Below are 15,529 nucleotides of genomic sequence, written 5' to 3'. Positions count from 1 at the left end.
ATATTTATTTCTTTTTTGCATTGGCCCTATTCATTTTTTTTTTTTTTTTTTGCACTGAGTTTCATATTCTTAATCTGGAGGACAAAAACAGAATAAGAGATGAAAGGATGGAAATGAGAAAGTAAATGTAACATTAATTTTGTAACCCAGATCCCCAAGGAACTCAATGAATAGAATTTGGCTGTGGTTTCAACTTGCAAAACATACATGCTCCCTTTTCAAGTCACGTAACAGATTTTGAATTACGTCTTGGTTTTTATTGTCTTTAAAAAAAATTTGTCAAATACTCTAAATGATGGGTTTGCAGTAATATAGAGCTAAACAGCCAGCGTGTTTTTTGTGTATTTTTAGAAAAGATTTATTTATTTATCTTAGAGAGAAGAACATGAATTGGGGGGGGGCGGTGGGCAGAGGGAGAGGGAGAGAGAATCAGAAGCCGACTGCATGCTGAGTGTGGAGCTGATGCGGGGCTTGATCTCAGGACCCTGAGATCACGACCTGAGCAAAAACCAAGATTTGGATGCTTAACCGACTGTGCCACCCAGGCACTCCGTTTTTGTGTATTTTTGTAATAATCAACAATAAAATTGCTATTCTCAACATAAAAAACACGTAGGTTGTTTTTGTTTTTTTTTTTTTTTTTTTTGTCCTTGTCAAGGTTCTTTCAGTACAAGTAATAGAAACTTCAAACTGGCTTGAGCCAGAAAATTAGTTTAAAAATTATTGTAACGGTGCTTTCTATGCACAGTGATGAATGTGAAGAATTTTCAAATAGAAATCTGAGTATTTGCAGTGGGTAGAATTAGGCACATTGTAATGGTAGTGCCCTGCCAGGGCCTCTGAAGCCCTCCGTGGCATTGCTTTTCTTTAATAGACCGGATTTAAAATCTTGTTCTATTTGGTTGTAGTGTTTTTGAAAATTTCGTTCTTGACATCCTTGAGATTTTTATACCTCTAAGCCATTTCATAAAACAGTTCATATCAAAAGTCAGGTTACAAAAATTACAAAGCAATAGCAAGTTTAGAGAATTTAAACATTGGGAGAAAATGTAAAAATGAATAATTTTTTAGCACTGTATGCAATGATTGGAAAAAGACAGTTATGGGGATTCATGCATCCCCATTCACCCATCCATGATGGATGCACTTTACAGTTATAATTTTTTTCTCTTTTTTTGGCAACTTCCAAGTCTCGAAAGGGAGCATAGAGAAGGCTATCAAATGTCTTCAAGAAATTATTTTAGTGGCTAATTTAGGGGGAAGCTGGAGTAGTAGAGAATCCCTACTCAGAAGGAGAATGTAAAGTCTTATCTCTGAGAACCTGGGAGTTGTGTAAAAGTCCACGTGACCTTCAACATTGACTAAGGGGAGAAAGGGTTTGGAAGAACTTCTCTTCAAAGCCATCAGGAGCAAATGAGTAAGAAGTACACATTATGAGGTTGTCCATTAATTCATAGGGCAGTGCTTATAATGTTTGATCTCTGCAGCCTGATTTGTTCTTATGCCCTGCACTTGTTCAAGTGAAGCTGTAATATATTGAAGGCTGATCTAGTGCTCCTCAAAACAGGGTCAGCAGATTCTAGTGGTTTGTTGATGTATTCTTGGGAATCTAGAATTCTCTGTCAGAGTTTTAAGATACTGTGTTAAGAGAAAAGATCTGTATATTTATAATGACATGATATAAGCACAAATTTGGATAGGTAGTCAACCTCCTTATTCCTAAGTACTGGGCTAGCACTTGATTTATTTTCATAATCTTTATTGTTTATAGTGGCTATAGTGGTTATAAATTAATTGTTTACTTACAATTATTTAGAAACAATTTAAATTGTTTGAGGTTATTTATAGAAAAAGCAATTAGCATTGTCCTTAGACTGTTTTTAATAAAATTATTTACTGTGTGTTTGACTGTTGTGATAAAAGAGAAAACACAGTTAAAAGAGGACCCTGACCAAGTATGAAGAGGCCTGATTTCTGATCCTAGCTTTATTTAGCACTTCCTAATCATGAGATTTGGGGTAAGTCAATTAAGATTCTAGGACTTCAGTTACCTTGTATTTAAAATGAGAGAGTCTGACTAGAGCTAGGTGATCCCTAAATTTAGTTTCCATTTCAAAAACTGCAAGCTATATCTTTTTTAATGGAAAAAGCATCAGGGAGAAGAAAATTGGTTCAGTTAACAAGGTCTTTGGGGGATATCTTCAGTACCATCTTTTCTTAATTATAGTTAAATATAGTGGGATGTAAGAACCAAATATTTATTGAGTGCTTTCTCTGTGCCTGACACTACTCTATTTTAACCCCTGCAAATGTGACCGTGACTCTGTGAGTTTGATTATATAATTCCTTTTGGCAGTTGTAATTGTGTTGAGTGTCCTAGGGCACAGAATGAATAAGTATGGAGTCTGGAAAGGGATCTGGATTGTCTGAGTCTAAGCCCTGGATTCCACTGTAACACACATATATTTGCTAGCCTTACAAAATGCTTTATTTTTCTTTATCCATCTATTTTCACATTCAAATGAAAATCTAGCAAACTAAATTGAGCAGCATCTCGAAAAATGTTAAGGTCCTCACATCCTTTAAGAATGATTTATATGAGGATACTCCTCCTTCTCATCCTTCCTCCCACACAAAGGTTTACCAGGGTAAGAATGGTTTGTTGTGTTTTCCCTTAAACCCTACACAGAAGTTCTGAATTCTGATGTGCACACATGAATGAAGCAAGTGAGCATGATCTGGTGGTTGAAGCAGTCTTCTTTCTTTTTCTTTTCTAAGGCATGGCAAAGTGAGGAGATTCAGGCGGAGTTAAAAAATTAGGAAAAATGAAAAATGTCTGTGCGGGTACCGTCGGGACAGCAGCACCAACTGTGCAATGCTTTGCTGATAAATGTTGTAAAGAAAGCACGTTCTACTCGTATTCTTGTGTGTGTGCTTCTTTTGGCACTTTTTTTCTTATTAAGCCTCAGAGGTGTTTTAAAATTGTGTTAGGAAACACAGAGAGATTAGGGAAGGCAAATAGTCCCCATCTAGGGCTTTAGGGAGGAGGTTCAAAAGGAAACTTGGCGGGGTACGAGGATGGGGGTGGGGGCACTGTGTTTTTGCTTCTGTACCGGCCAAGTACCGGCTAAGGTAAGGCCTCTCCTTCTCCAGTCGGGTTTCTCTCCCATTTCACTCTCTCCCTTAGGTCCCGCCTGCAAACACCAGACAGCCCAGTGGGCCCATAGGAAACGACCATCAGAGCCTGAAGCAAGTCCGAGAGCTCGCACACAGGCGTCCCGTTTGGAAGTGTCCAAGGAGACCGCCAGAAGTGCGCCAGCCGGAGTCTGAGAGTTCCCTTCTGGCCGAGAGGGGGAGCCCGGCGTTCCCAGCCGGGAGCGACCCGGAGTCCCAAGCCTCGAGCCCCAGCCGCCGCCAGTTTTAGCTTCAGCCGGTTAGGAAGAGGAGGGAGGGGGCAGAGAGCGCGAAGAGGGAGGGGACCCGGGCCGAAGGGTCCCGAGTCCAGCACCGTGTTGACGTCGAAAAACTTTCCCTCTCGGCCGCGGAAACGGCGCCCCAGCCGCGTAGGAGCGGAGACCGCCGGGCTCCGAGGACGCGGCAGCTCTCCACGCCCCTGCCCGAAGCCTGACCCGACTGCATCTGTCCGTAAGGTATGGAGAGACCGCGATTTATCTGGGGGTCTTCCCGGGCTGCAAGCCCAGCCTCCCCGTCAGGTAGCGCGCAGTCTCTCTTAAACTGACATCCCGAGAGGAGGCGGGCGGTGGTTAGCGCCCGCCGCGGGTGCCTGGGAAGGAGGGCGCGGGGCTGCGCGTCGCCGCTGCCGCCGGCGGGCAGGTTGCAAAAATTAGGGCAGTGAAAGGCACCGGGAGTCTTCCAGCCTGAAGGGAGGCGAAGACCTGTTGACGACTGCCATGGCAGTGCTTGAGGGATGACGGGGGAGCCTAACGAGGTCGGGGACGCATCGGGCTCGCGGCTCCGGGATCCTCTTCCTAGCCCTTTGTGGTAACTTTGGGCCGGGTGGCCAGGGCCGGTGGGCGGGAGCTGGCGGGGGGCGGGCGGGGGGAGCCGGTGGATCGGCACCGCTGAGGGTGCGCGGACCCGACGGGACGGAGCCGGCGACTCATCGCCGGGTCACAAACGAGGCGACCCAGGAGCGAAACTTCTTACGGGGTTAACCTCCCTTTTGTTGGCTCCAGGAGAGAGTGTGGGCATGGGGGCGGGGAGGCGCGAAGCTCCTAGGCCGGCTCAGGATTCTTTAAAGCCAGCGCTGGGAGGGCCCCGACTTAGGGGCGGCGCCCGCACCGTTAACCTTTGGCTGGGCGGGTCAAGTAGTTCCTTGTGGCCGGCGTTCCGTTAGGAGGGGAGCGCGGCGCGGCGTGGGGAGGAGACCCTGGGCTCTCGATCGCGCTGCCAGGCTCGCTCGCCCGGGTCCACCTCCCCGTGGGCTGGCTCCCTACACCGAGCAGAATCCGGCGCGGTCGGATCTTCCCTGTGGCTCCTGGGGCGCCGCGCCGACTTCCCTGTGTGCGGGAGGGAACTCTGGGCAGGCTGGTTTTCTTGGAATGTGTTTACGATGTTGAATGGGACTTGAACAGGAAGCCGGACGCTGCAGTTGGAACTAGCGTGCCGGGATAGAGTAAGGAAGGCGTAGCTGGTGTTGGAGAGTCCGCTTAGCATGTTGGGCAAACCCGTCGTAGGAGCAGGATGTCAGTCAAAGTACCCCTTCGTGGGTCCCAACAGTTTTTCTCAATTGAACTCGCTTTACTTTCACGTGCAATCAGGCATTTTACATGTACGATTTCAGTCTGCAAGTTTGATGAGGTATAATGCAATCCATTAGGAAGTATTTAATTGAGTTCACTTTCGGACCTGCTTTTTAGAAAAGAAATGTTACATCAACACAAGAATAAAAGTTTCTAGGGAGTGTTCTGGTTACGGTTTCGCTAGTTAATTTCTAGGAGTGGTAGGAGACCACAATACTGATGATTTTGTGTCTGTGATACCAAATGGATGATAAAGTGCTAAAGGAGGGCGGTATTGAGAGTGAATGTTAGGGGGTAGGAAAGTCTGAGAGGAATTGGAATATTTTCAGATTTGCAAATCGCCCCCTTTCTCTGCCAGTCTTTCCCTCCTTCCCCCACATAAACAAGTAGCCTTGCTAGAAAACCCACCAATTGGGAGAGTGCAGTCTCTGGCGACTCCAAGCCTTGCTGGAAACAGCAGACAGGCGAAGGTACTGGCCCATTGCATAATTAAAAGGTCTCCTTGAGCTGTCCAGGAGTGTTTTCCAAGTTTTTACGACTGACAAGGAAAGAAGAGAGGAACCTGGCGGGCAGCCAAACCAGACTGGGCTCAGTAGCCAGGCATGAAAGAGACTGGGGAACTTGCAGGGGATAATTGGAAAGGAGCTGTTGGGTACTTGGGTTTAAACAAGGGGTTTCTTTTGCAATGAGAATTTTTAGGTGACTAAGATCAGTCTTCTTGGCAAAAAAATTAAACTAAGCAGAGAGTGCAGTCGGATGTGACAAAGGAGAGTGAAAGAAGTGCTCTAGAAGGGAAGTCTGCCCCTCAATCAGTGTTGCAGTGGAGTTGCTGGGGGCCTGATGCTGCTTGTGCTGCTCATACTTGTTCATGTTCACATTTTGTTGCCATTTGTCTTCTCAACTTGGACTAGGCTTGCTGCAGCTTCAATCCCTTGACCTTGGCCTTTGTTGTTTTCATAGCCAGTAAGAATCGAAGGCTTGGGCCTTGAGCAGATGGTTTGCCACCTAAATTGAATAATTCAATTAGGTATTCTCAAATGGCACAGATTTGGGTCATGGAGTTAAAGTGGAAAATGGGTTTAGCATGTCTTCCTTGTGTTTGTCAAAAGTGACCCCCATAAGTGGATCTTGCCCTTTCTCTTGAAGGCGTAGAAGTTGGGGTGATCTCACAATTTCACACAGTATTCGCCCAATTCTTAAGGCCCTGCTGCTCCCAAGTTCCAGATTAGCCAGGAACTCAGAGCCTTATCTGCAATTCAGACCCTTCTTTTATGTGTTAAATTTGTGTCCCCATCCTTCCTTCCTTCATTCCCTTCTTTCTTTCCTTCCTTCCTTTTCAGGGAGGTTGGTTTACTGTTGTGAGTTTGGGGGTTGAATGGTACAAAACGCTAATATGGATTGTATTTCCACTGAATTGGTGAGTTTGAGATTGTGACTATCAGTCTGCCCTCTGAGACTGACTTTATGAATCACTCTTGGCAAAGTGTTTTCCCTATGATTTCAGTTTTTCCACTTGCAAAGTAAAGAAACTTTACATAATTACAGGTTTACTGTGAGCATTAAAGAGATGAAATTATGTTAATAGGTTTTTAGAAATATAAAGGTCATAGAGTTTCTTACTCAGTTGACTCAATTGAGATTATAGGGGTAAAAGAATAATATTTATATCTAGTATACACATTATAGTGACATATCTGTATTTAATATAAAACAATTACTAAATCATAGCTTTAGTTTAATAAAATTTTATTTATTTATTTTTTTTAAAGGTTTTACTTATTTGTCAGAGAGAGAGAGAGAGAGCACAAGCAGAGGGAGTGGGAGAGGGAGAAGCAGGCTCCCCGCGGAGCAGGGAGCCCGATGCAGGACTCGATCCCAGGACCCTGGGATCATGACCTGAGCCGAAGGCAGACGCTTAACGACGACTGAGCCACCCAGGCGTCCCTAATCAAATTTTAATATTGGAGAATATTGGGTGAAATTTTGTTATGGTTAAAGCTGAGTCATTCTCAGAAAAATACAATCAGCAAATTATTTTTCTTTTGGTTTATATTTATAGTCAGGACCAGTTAGTTTTTAAGTCCAGCTCAATTTTGCCTTTATGAGAAGTTACCAGATATGTTTGCAAAATTTGGCTCCCTTCTTGGAAATAACACTTGAGGGACTAAAATTACAATTATGGTGTACATCTTTTCCCAAAGGCCACAACAGTTTCCTTTTAAGAGTTTAGAGAGTAGATTTAGGAGCCTTTCATTAATTGATTCAACAAATATTTGTTGCATATTTTTTATGTGCAAGGAAATAGCAAGCTTGGATTCAAATCCTAGCTCTGAACTTCTTAATTTTGTTTGTGTTATTTTACTTTGACCAACATTTTACCAACATATAATTTATTGTCCATTTGCTATCTATAACGTATGAACTTGTTTCACACATGATAATTGTGAATATTTCACTTTTAGTTTGACATGCCAATTAGCAAAATAAACTACCTATTATAGATTAATGTACCGTATTGTATGCATGGATGTTTATTTTTCAGGTGAAAGGTCAACGTACTAGAGAAAGAAAGTAATAAGTATGGATAAATTGTTTAAATAATAAAATCTTTGGTGAAATACTTCATCGTGACTTATTTTTATTTAAAAAACTTTTTTAAAGATCTTTTTTAATTTTTTTAAGATTTTATTTATTTATTTAGCAGAGAGAGACACAGCAAGAGAGGGAACACAAGCAGGGGGAGTGGGAGAGGCAGAAGCAGGCTTCCCATGGAGCAGGGAGCCCGATGCGGGGCTCGATCCCAGGACCCTGGGATCATGACCTGAGCTGAAGGCAGATGCTTAACGACTGAGCCACCTAGGCGCCCCTAAAGATCTTATTTATTTATTTAATTTGAGAGAGAGAGAGCACGTGCAGGTGTGCATACATTGGGGGGAGGGGCAGAGGGAGAGGGAGAGAGAGAATCTTAAGCAGACTCCACACTGAACATGGAGCTCCATCTCACAACCCTGAAATCATAACCTGAGCCAAAACCAGGAGTCTGAGGCTGAGTCACCCAGGCGCCCCGTTAGACTATCTTATTAATAGTGAATGTATAAAAAGTAGGAGTATAAGGGTGATAATAGTTGAATTTATGGTTATAGTAACAAAATAGGCACTGTTTTTGAATAATCAAAGGACACGTGAAGGCTCAAGGATATATTAGGGTAGTAATTTTAATGTAAAATATCCAGTTTTGCTTTTGAATTTAAAAATCTGGAAAATCTTTAATTTCCATTGATGAATATTAGATAATTTTTATTTAAATTTCACTTAGCAGAGCATTTTGTTAGTGATTCATCCTATAAAATCGCAGTTTGTTTTCTTTTTTTTTTTTTTTTTTTTTAAAGATTTTATTCATTTATTTAATTGACACAGAGAGAGAGACAGCGAGAGAGGGAACACAAGCAGGGGGAGTGGGAGAGGGAGAAGCAGGCTTCCCGCGGAGCAGGGAGCCCGATGTGGGGCTCGATCCCAGGACCCTGGGATCATGACCTGAGCTGAAGGCAGTCGCTTAACTGACTGAGCCACCCAGGCGCCCGCAGTTTCTTTTCTAAAACCTCTAAAAGACAAAAGTTATTTGGATATAATAATAAAATCAAAAGTAGTTACTATAGGAGTCAACCATATGGTTACATGAGCCCTTGTCCCTAAACGTATCAGCCCTTGTTACATAGGCTGCTAGCTCTAATGGTGCTTGCCTTAACACATTTAGAGATCAGGAAACTTCAGCTTGTTCCTATGGCAGCTTAAATATGTTCAGATTAGAAGAGGGAAAATGGGGTAAATTTTGAGCAGAGAAATCTCTTTGCTTTCAAGCAGTGGAGATATGAAATTGAAATCAGGCCTTTATTTTAAAGATAATGGCTAACAGTCATTGTTCCAGTCATTGTTTTAGGCTCAGAAGGTGCTTAAAACTGTTTTTAGGCTCTGTTATTTGCTAGTTTTGTATTTGTTTTATACCACGAAAATGTTTTCAGCCACTCTAGTGATACTTACAGTTCATGAATATTTTCACCAGAAGACAGTTAATTGACACAGGTATAAATGCCAATTTTCTGCTTTCATTGAAATGGTATAGTTACGGTAAATTTGGAATCCAGTTCACCTTTCGATATTGTGTACTTAAGGATAGTGTTGGAAAGGCAGGTCACATAGTATGAATGAATTAATTTATGTAACAATTGTGATTCAAAGATTTAATACGATTTTTTAAAAAAGTTTTGAATAACACTATATTTTCTAGGGTACACCTCAGAGAGCATACTCTAGATACTAATAGCTCCTTTTATTTCATGTTTGTTTTTTGCTATTAACATTATATAAATATATCTACATATTGTTTTCATCATATATCTTCTGAAGAGGAAGTTCAGAATATGTCCTGGAAATTTCCAAGACTTAGGTGACTAATGACTCTCTCTGTGTATATATAGATTTATCTCTATACAGTATTTCTATCTCTATAAAGTATTTATACAGACATATAATTATGACATGTATATGTTCTTTGATGTTTCTCTGTTTGTTCTAGGTATATTTTTATAGGGAAAAGTAACTTCAATTAACTGATATTTCTTTTAGGATTATCAGATGCTACAGTTGACTTGTTTCCTGAAACTTCAACCACAAGTCCTCTAAGAATTTCAGGGACCTTAATAAACTGTACCAGTGCTACCAACAAAGAGCAGATTGAATGATTGGGTGCAGTCTTTAGTCCACTCTCTGTAGAAATGATGATAGTTATTTAAATGGCTGAAACCAGCTTGTTGAGAGGGTTGGGAGAAGAGACGACAGAGCATAAATAAGCTAACTGAATCATTAAGGATTTGGCTGTATAACATTGTCACATGGTTATATAATATTTCATGAAATGATAACTAAGCTCTCTTTCTCAGTTTGTAAATGCGGTAATATTGATCTTACACAGCACTTTAGCTAAAAAGCAAACAGAACCATCTCTGCTATGGTAGCAAATCTCCAAATTTGAAGTAATTAAAATTTAATATAAGAGAATGAACTTGATTTTAGCCTCTCGATTTCTCTCATGGCTGTTTACAACCATTAAGAGAGCCCTGTATTTTAAAGTAAAATTTTAACAGAAATAGGTTAATTTACCCCGATTTCCACTTGTGTGAGTTAAAACATAGTGTGGTAAGTACCGAAAAGAGTTTTATTTAACAAGAGTACTTTGTAACGTATTTTTAAAGGTCAGCGTGAATGTTACTCTCTGTAATCTATTTAATTTTTGTTTGTCTTTTTGCAACTCCCTAGTAAATACTCCCTAGTAAATTTGGTTGATGGTGGAACTCTCCTAATACCTCCTTGAGGATGTGCACTATTAATAACTGTAAACATGTCCTCCAACATAAATACTGATGATCATTGCTGGTCGCAAAAATACAAAATTTGGCTTATTGTAAAGAACAGTTGTATAACTGAATTTCTAAGTGATTTAACTCTATGCTGCATTTAGTAATTGATTATAATTACTCAGAGGACACTGCTTTTGAAGTGAAGTCTAGCAAAACACAGTTTGAGAGAATTGTTAAGTAGTCATTTGAGTAAATGATTGTATTTGAAATTATCTAATGACATCTGAAATGGTAAAAGTCTATTTCAGATCTACAAAGTAGCATTTCTTTATAAGAGTAGATATTGTTTTGAAATTTTGTGAATTGCTATTTCTGTTTTAATGCATCATTGTGCCTCATGTATAGGAGAAAGGCTTTTAAAATTCTTAGTGGCAACCTGGTAAGAACTATCATATTGCCAATATTGTTTTTAATCCTTTTTGAAGGAAGAACCACCACTAAGTTTATAATATCTGAATTGTCGTAAGCATCATTGCTTAGATTAAGTGGACTAGGTAATTTATGATCAACTTGGAAAAAGGAAATTTCCTAGAGGGGTGCAGAGAAGGCTTTAAAGAACAGTTTTGTGACTTGATATAATAAATGTTTCTTTGGGACTTCCTTATTCAATGAGATACTGATTTTCTTTTAAGTTGTCATAAAAATGTGCAACCTTTTTACCCCCCTCTTCTCATTTTGGAGAATGTAACTCTTTAAATTATGAGTTGACAGATAAAGGGATTCTGATATGATCCATTTGAATTTCTTTTTAAGATTTTATTTATTTATTTGAGAGAGAGAGAGAAAATGAGAGTGGGAAGGAGCAGAGGGAGAGGGAGAAGCAGGCTCCCTGCTAAGCAGGGAGCCTGATGTGGGACTTTATCCCAGGACTCTGAGATCATGACCTGAGCCAAAGACAGACCTTAACTGACTGAGTCACCCGGGCGCCCCGATCCAGTTGAATTTAATAAATATTTATTGAACACCACTTTTAAAAATTTTTTGTAGTTCTCTCCTAATTTTTAGTAATGACAGTGATGTATCTCAAACTAACTTAAATAGACTTATATAGAACTTTTTATTTCCCTGAATTCTGTGCTACAGTGGAGAGGATATTGAAGGAGTAGGAGGTGGAGTTCATCAGCATTAGGCGCAGCAGTATCTGGAAACAAAGTGTGGAGATGATTGTTGGGCAAAGGATGAAGATGAGTTGCCAGGCAAAGAAGGGGAGGGGCAGGCAATTCAAGACAGACCAAGTGGCAAAGGCAGGAGATATAGGACCATGTAAATGGTTTAATAGAGCAATTTGTGGATTTTGGAACTGTAGAGATGTTTTTCCTTTCTGTCTTCATGTTGATGACCTTAATCATTAGTAATTACATATGGAAGTTTAAGAACTTTAACTGGATGAATTATCTTAAAAGTGCTATCTTATTTTTATTTCTTTACCCATCTCTCTAGATCTAACTAACGTGTAATTGGAGTCATAAGGAGCTGAGTATGCTCTCCATTTCACGCTCTAGGGTGTCCATGAACTTGGATAGGAAACAACATCATTACTCTCATGAACACCTAACACACACACACACGCACATGTGCACACACACACATCTTATAGTGTAGCTTTCTAGAAGTTGCAGCTATTTATTATCATGTCTAATTGCTTTGGCTGCACATATTTTGAAGTATTTTTATGTTTATGACTAGTTTGAAATTGGAGTAATAATCACATCTGCTTCTAGGGATTATTTTTTCATATGTGGGTATATCTATAGGCATGTAGCCATGTCTTAAATTGTTTTAATATATTTTAATAACTGTATTTTAAGTCTGTTTCTTTTACATAATTTATATTTTACTTCATGCATTTAAAAGCACTTTTTGAGAAGGGGTTCATAGACTTCACTAGACTGGCAAATGGATTTATGGCACAAAACAGATTAAGCACCCCTGGACATCTATACTGATTTTTTCAGAGGTGCCAGTTGGTTTTGCTGTCATTTAATGAGGTTAAGAGAAATTAAAGTTATTTAACTCAGTTTTATGTGTTAGTTTTATAGAGATATTCTAAATATTTTTAAAGTAAATTTCTAATAAATAATGCTTATTTTTTAGATTATTTGCTTTATTCACGAAGCATGTGTGCACTTTTTGGTTATCTTGCCTAGTGACAGTTCAACAAAGAAGGATTTATATTTCATTTCAGAACATGTAAATTTAAAAAACAGATTTATCTTTTTCACTTTATAGCATTAACTATATTTGGAACGGTTATGATTTAGCTGGGAATTTTGCCTTGTGGTGCTGGTTTATTTTTCATATATAAATGTTTTGTCTCCTCCACTACACTTTAAGTTCCAGGAGAGAATAGGTATGTTTTATAAGAGAGAATAGATATATGGAGTGCATGGGTGGCTCAATCAGTTAAGTGGCTGCCTTAGGCTCAGGTCATGATCCTGGGGTCCTGAGATCTAGCCCAGTGTCAGGCTCCCTGCCCAGCAGAGAGTGTGCTTCTTCCTTCCCCTCTGCCATTCCCCCTGCTTGTGCTTTCTGGCTCTTTCTATTTCTCTGTCAAATAAATAAATAAAATCTTAAAAAAAGAGAGAGAGAATAGATATGTTAAATAGTTGTTTGTATCTTCTAGTTGGTAACAACTATGCCAGTATTAGCAGTTTCCTGTGAATACTAAGGAAAAAATGAATAATTTATGTATATATGGAAGTGATTTTTTTTTCCTACGTATCACTGAGTTACTTAACATTATATATTTGGTTATATGATGTGTATTATTCTTGACCACTTTTGGTGAAAAATTTAAATGTACGTCAGTAATTTTTGGACAATAAGAATGTAGAATACATAAAAGTATAGCAAACTCCTGTGTTATGAAGGGGAACTATAATTGAAGCATATATGATATAATTTATTATACTATATTTCCTTTCTTCTTCTTGCTTGGCTTGACATTTCTCTGAGATACTTCCATTTATAAAATTAGTTCTTGTATTGATACTTATTTGAAACTGATGACTCAATTTTTTTTAAATAAATGACAAAAGCAGTCTCTTTAAACTTATTAATTTGAGATAATTACCATATAGAGCTTCATATTCATAAGTCAGTTCAATTTTAGTAGGTGTGGATCACCTTAAAATTTCAAGGGGTGGGTGCAATGTAATTGTTTTGTATTTGAAAACTGACAGTAACTTCAAGATCACAGTGAGAGTTGACTGTCTTTCAGTCTATTCCTTGTTTTTGGCTCCATTTTGTGTCTTCTCTAATGGTAAGCATGAAGTTATCATTGTCACTTCTTTACGTCACTCCCGTGTTGGGATCTTCAGCTTCTGTTGGAATGACACTGATTAGTTTAAGCCATGTGTGATCCTTTACCTGAAGTTAATTCTCCTTTCCATTTCCTTCACATTGATTCATGAGCATATTTTCACTTCTGAGGGTCCTATCCCCTTCCTTGTTGTGGCAGATACTATTGACTGGTCACTCAAGTAATTTACTTATTCCGTTTTGTTCATAGAACTCTGGTGTTAATTCAGATGTCCACTCTATCCCACATGACTCCAGGGAAGACAGTTCATTCCTAAAAATGTGAAATTTCAATTAGCCTAAGTTAATCATGGTGCTTCTGTTCCCTTTGTTTGTGATTCGTTATTGAGGGGACCTTTTTTCCTTATCCCAGTCATCCTCAATTACATGAAATAACAGGACTAGAGAGAAGTGCCTTTACACTTAGCAAGGGGAAATTGGATGAGAAGGCATGTGCCAGCTCTTGATATTGGTTCTTTCTGGAATAGATGTTTGAAATTACTACAGGGGGTCATCCTTTGTGCACTATGCAGTCTAGCTTGAGGGCAAAACAAATGCATTAATGATAGCAGGAAAAAAATGTAGAGAATGTGGGTGTTTGGTGGCATTGTTGGGTCCATAAATCAACCTACCCTATTTCTGGATTTACTATTGTGTGAAATAATGAAGTTCTTAATTTTTCAAATGAATTTGAACTAGAATTTTCAGTTACTTAAAAGAGAAAGTATCTTAATTAGAACAGTTATTAAGTGGTATCTTAATTTGAAATAAACATTTTAGAAGTAATAATTTAGGTTGTTAAAGAATGTGTAGACCACTTGAATTTTGTAAACATTGGATATGATTATTGCTATTACTCTATAAAAATGTTTTATTACTTAAATCACCAAATGTTGTCTTTAATATAGTTAATAGATTAATCATCTTAAGTAAATTTATTCCGAGATGAGAAAATTCTACATATATCTCAGAAATACATTATTCAACAAAATAAATTTGAAATAGAAACTTGCAATCCAGTCATTTCATAACATTACACCACTTGAATTATTTGATTGTTTGGTGCCTTTAGTGTATTGGAAACATTAAATGTACATTAAGAATTATTGAAGGAATCTCAGCGCCTCATCTGAATAATTTAAAGCTTGGAGTCATGTTAAAACTAACAAACTAAATATAAAAAAAAAATAAAGCTAATAGTAAAATTACAGAAAATTGTGAAGTGCAGATCCATTCACAGAGGTATAAAAAAATGCAGACATGTAATACACTTTTAAGTAGGAACTAGTATTATAAAACTCTAGTTCACTGACATCATTAGCAATTTAATTATTTTCTGCCACCATGTTCTTGAGTTAGTTTTTTTGACGATTTAACATTATGCATATTGGTTTTTGTAATGTGCTGTATCAAGGTATGGAGATATATCTGAGTCTTTGCCCTTTTGCTTTAAAGATGGTAGGAAATACCCAAAGCTGAGAATTGACAAAACCATAGTGTAATAAATTTTAGAGTGCTAATGCTCCCCTTAGCGAAAATGATTGTTAACCAACCAGTGGTTTAAGCAGGAGCTGGAGGCAAGCAAAACCAGGAATAATCTTAACAGTATCAGAGAATAAGCAAGTGTCACAATGGGCAGTGTAGTTGGGGTGAGGGGGTGTGAGAAACAGAAAGCTAAAGGTTGTGCAGACAGTGCAGGTGAAGAAGAGCAGTTGGTGAAACTGCAGGTGGAAATGTTTCATTTGTTGAAAGCCTGGGGTAAAGCAGAGTGGCAGTTGGGTCATTGGTTCAAGAAAGAACGGGCTATTGTATTAGAACCCTCTCAATGTGACTGTTGAAATCATGAAGCATTGGGTTGGAGAGAAACAGCCAGCCAGTAACTTGAATACCAAAGGAAAATAAAAGAGACCTCAGAAGAGTAGTTACTGATGGAGATGTCTAAAGTAACAAGACCTACATTACTGTGATTGAGACATGTATGTTAGTTTTTTGCATAAAAATGCAGTAAGCATGCTTGAGATGCTTCCTGTATGAGATCATGACCTTCATTCA

General features: G+C 39.0%; 1 protein-coding gene across 4 annotated transcripts in view; it reads left to right on the top strand.

The window, feature by feature from the left end:
• The first annotated feature begins 3,221 nt into the window (after window positions 1-3,221).
• Window positions 3,222-15,529, top strand: part of GULP1 (GULP PTB domain containing engulfment adaptor 1) — a 254,972-nt gene continuing 242,664 nt past the window's right edge. For 2 of the 4 annotated variants that reach the window (XM_032406393.1, XM_032406345.1), the window contains exon 1: window positions 3,222-3,650. The gene's annotated coding sequence lies outside the window, so the exon portion shown is untranslated. Of the gene's footprint in view, window positions 3,651-3,680; window positions 4,003-15,529 lie in introns of those variants that run through there. The other 2 variants (XM_032406402.1, XM_032406373.1) reach the window with 1 other exon arrangement.

The sequence above is a fragment of the Phoca vitulina genome, unplaced genomic scaffold (genome assembly GCF_004348235.1).
Source record: "Phoca vitulina isolate PV1807 unplaced genomic scaffold, GSC_HSeal_1.0 scaffold1, whole genome shotgun sequence".
Taxonomy (NCBI): Eukaryota; Metazoa; Chordata; class Mammalia; order Carnivora; family Phocidae; genus Phoca; species Phoca vitulina.
The sequence above is the reverse complement of the archived record's forward strand: the minus strand, read 5'-3'. Positions and strand labels throughout refer to the sequence as shown.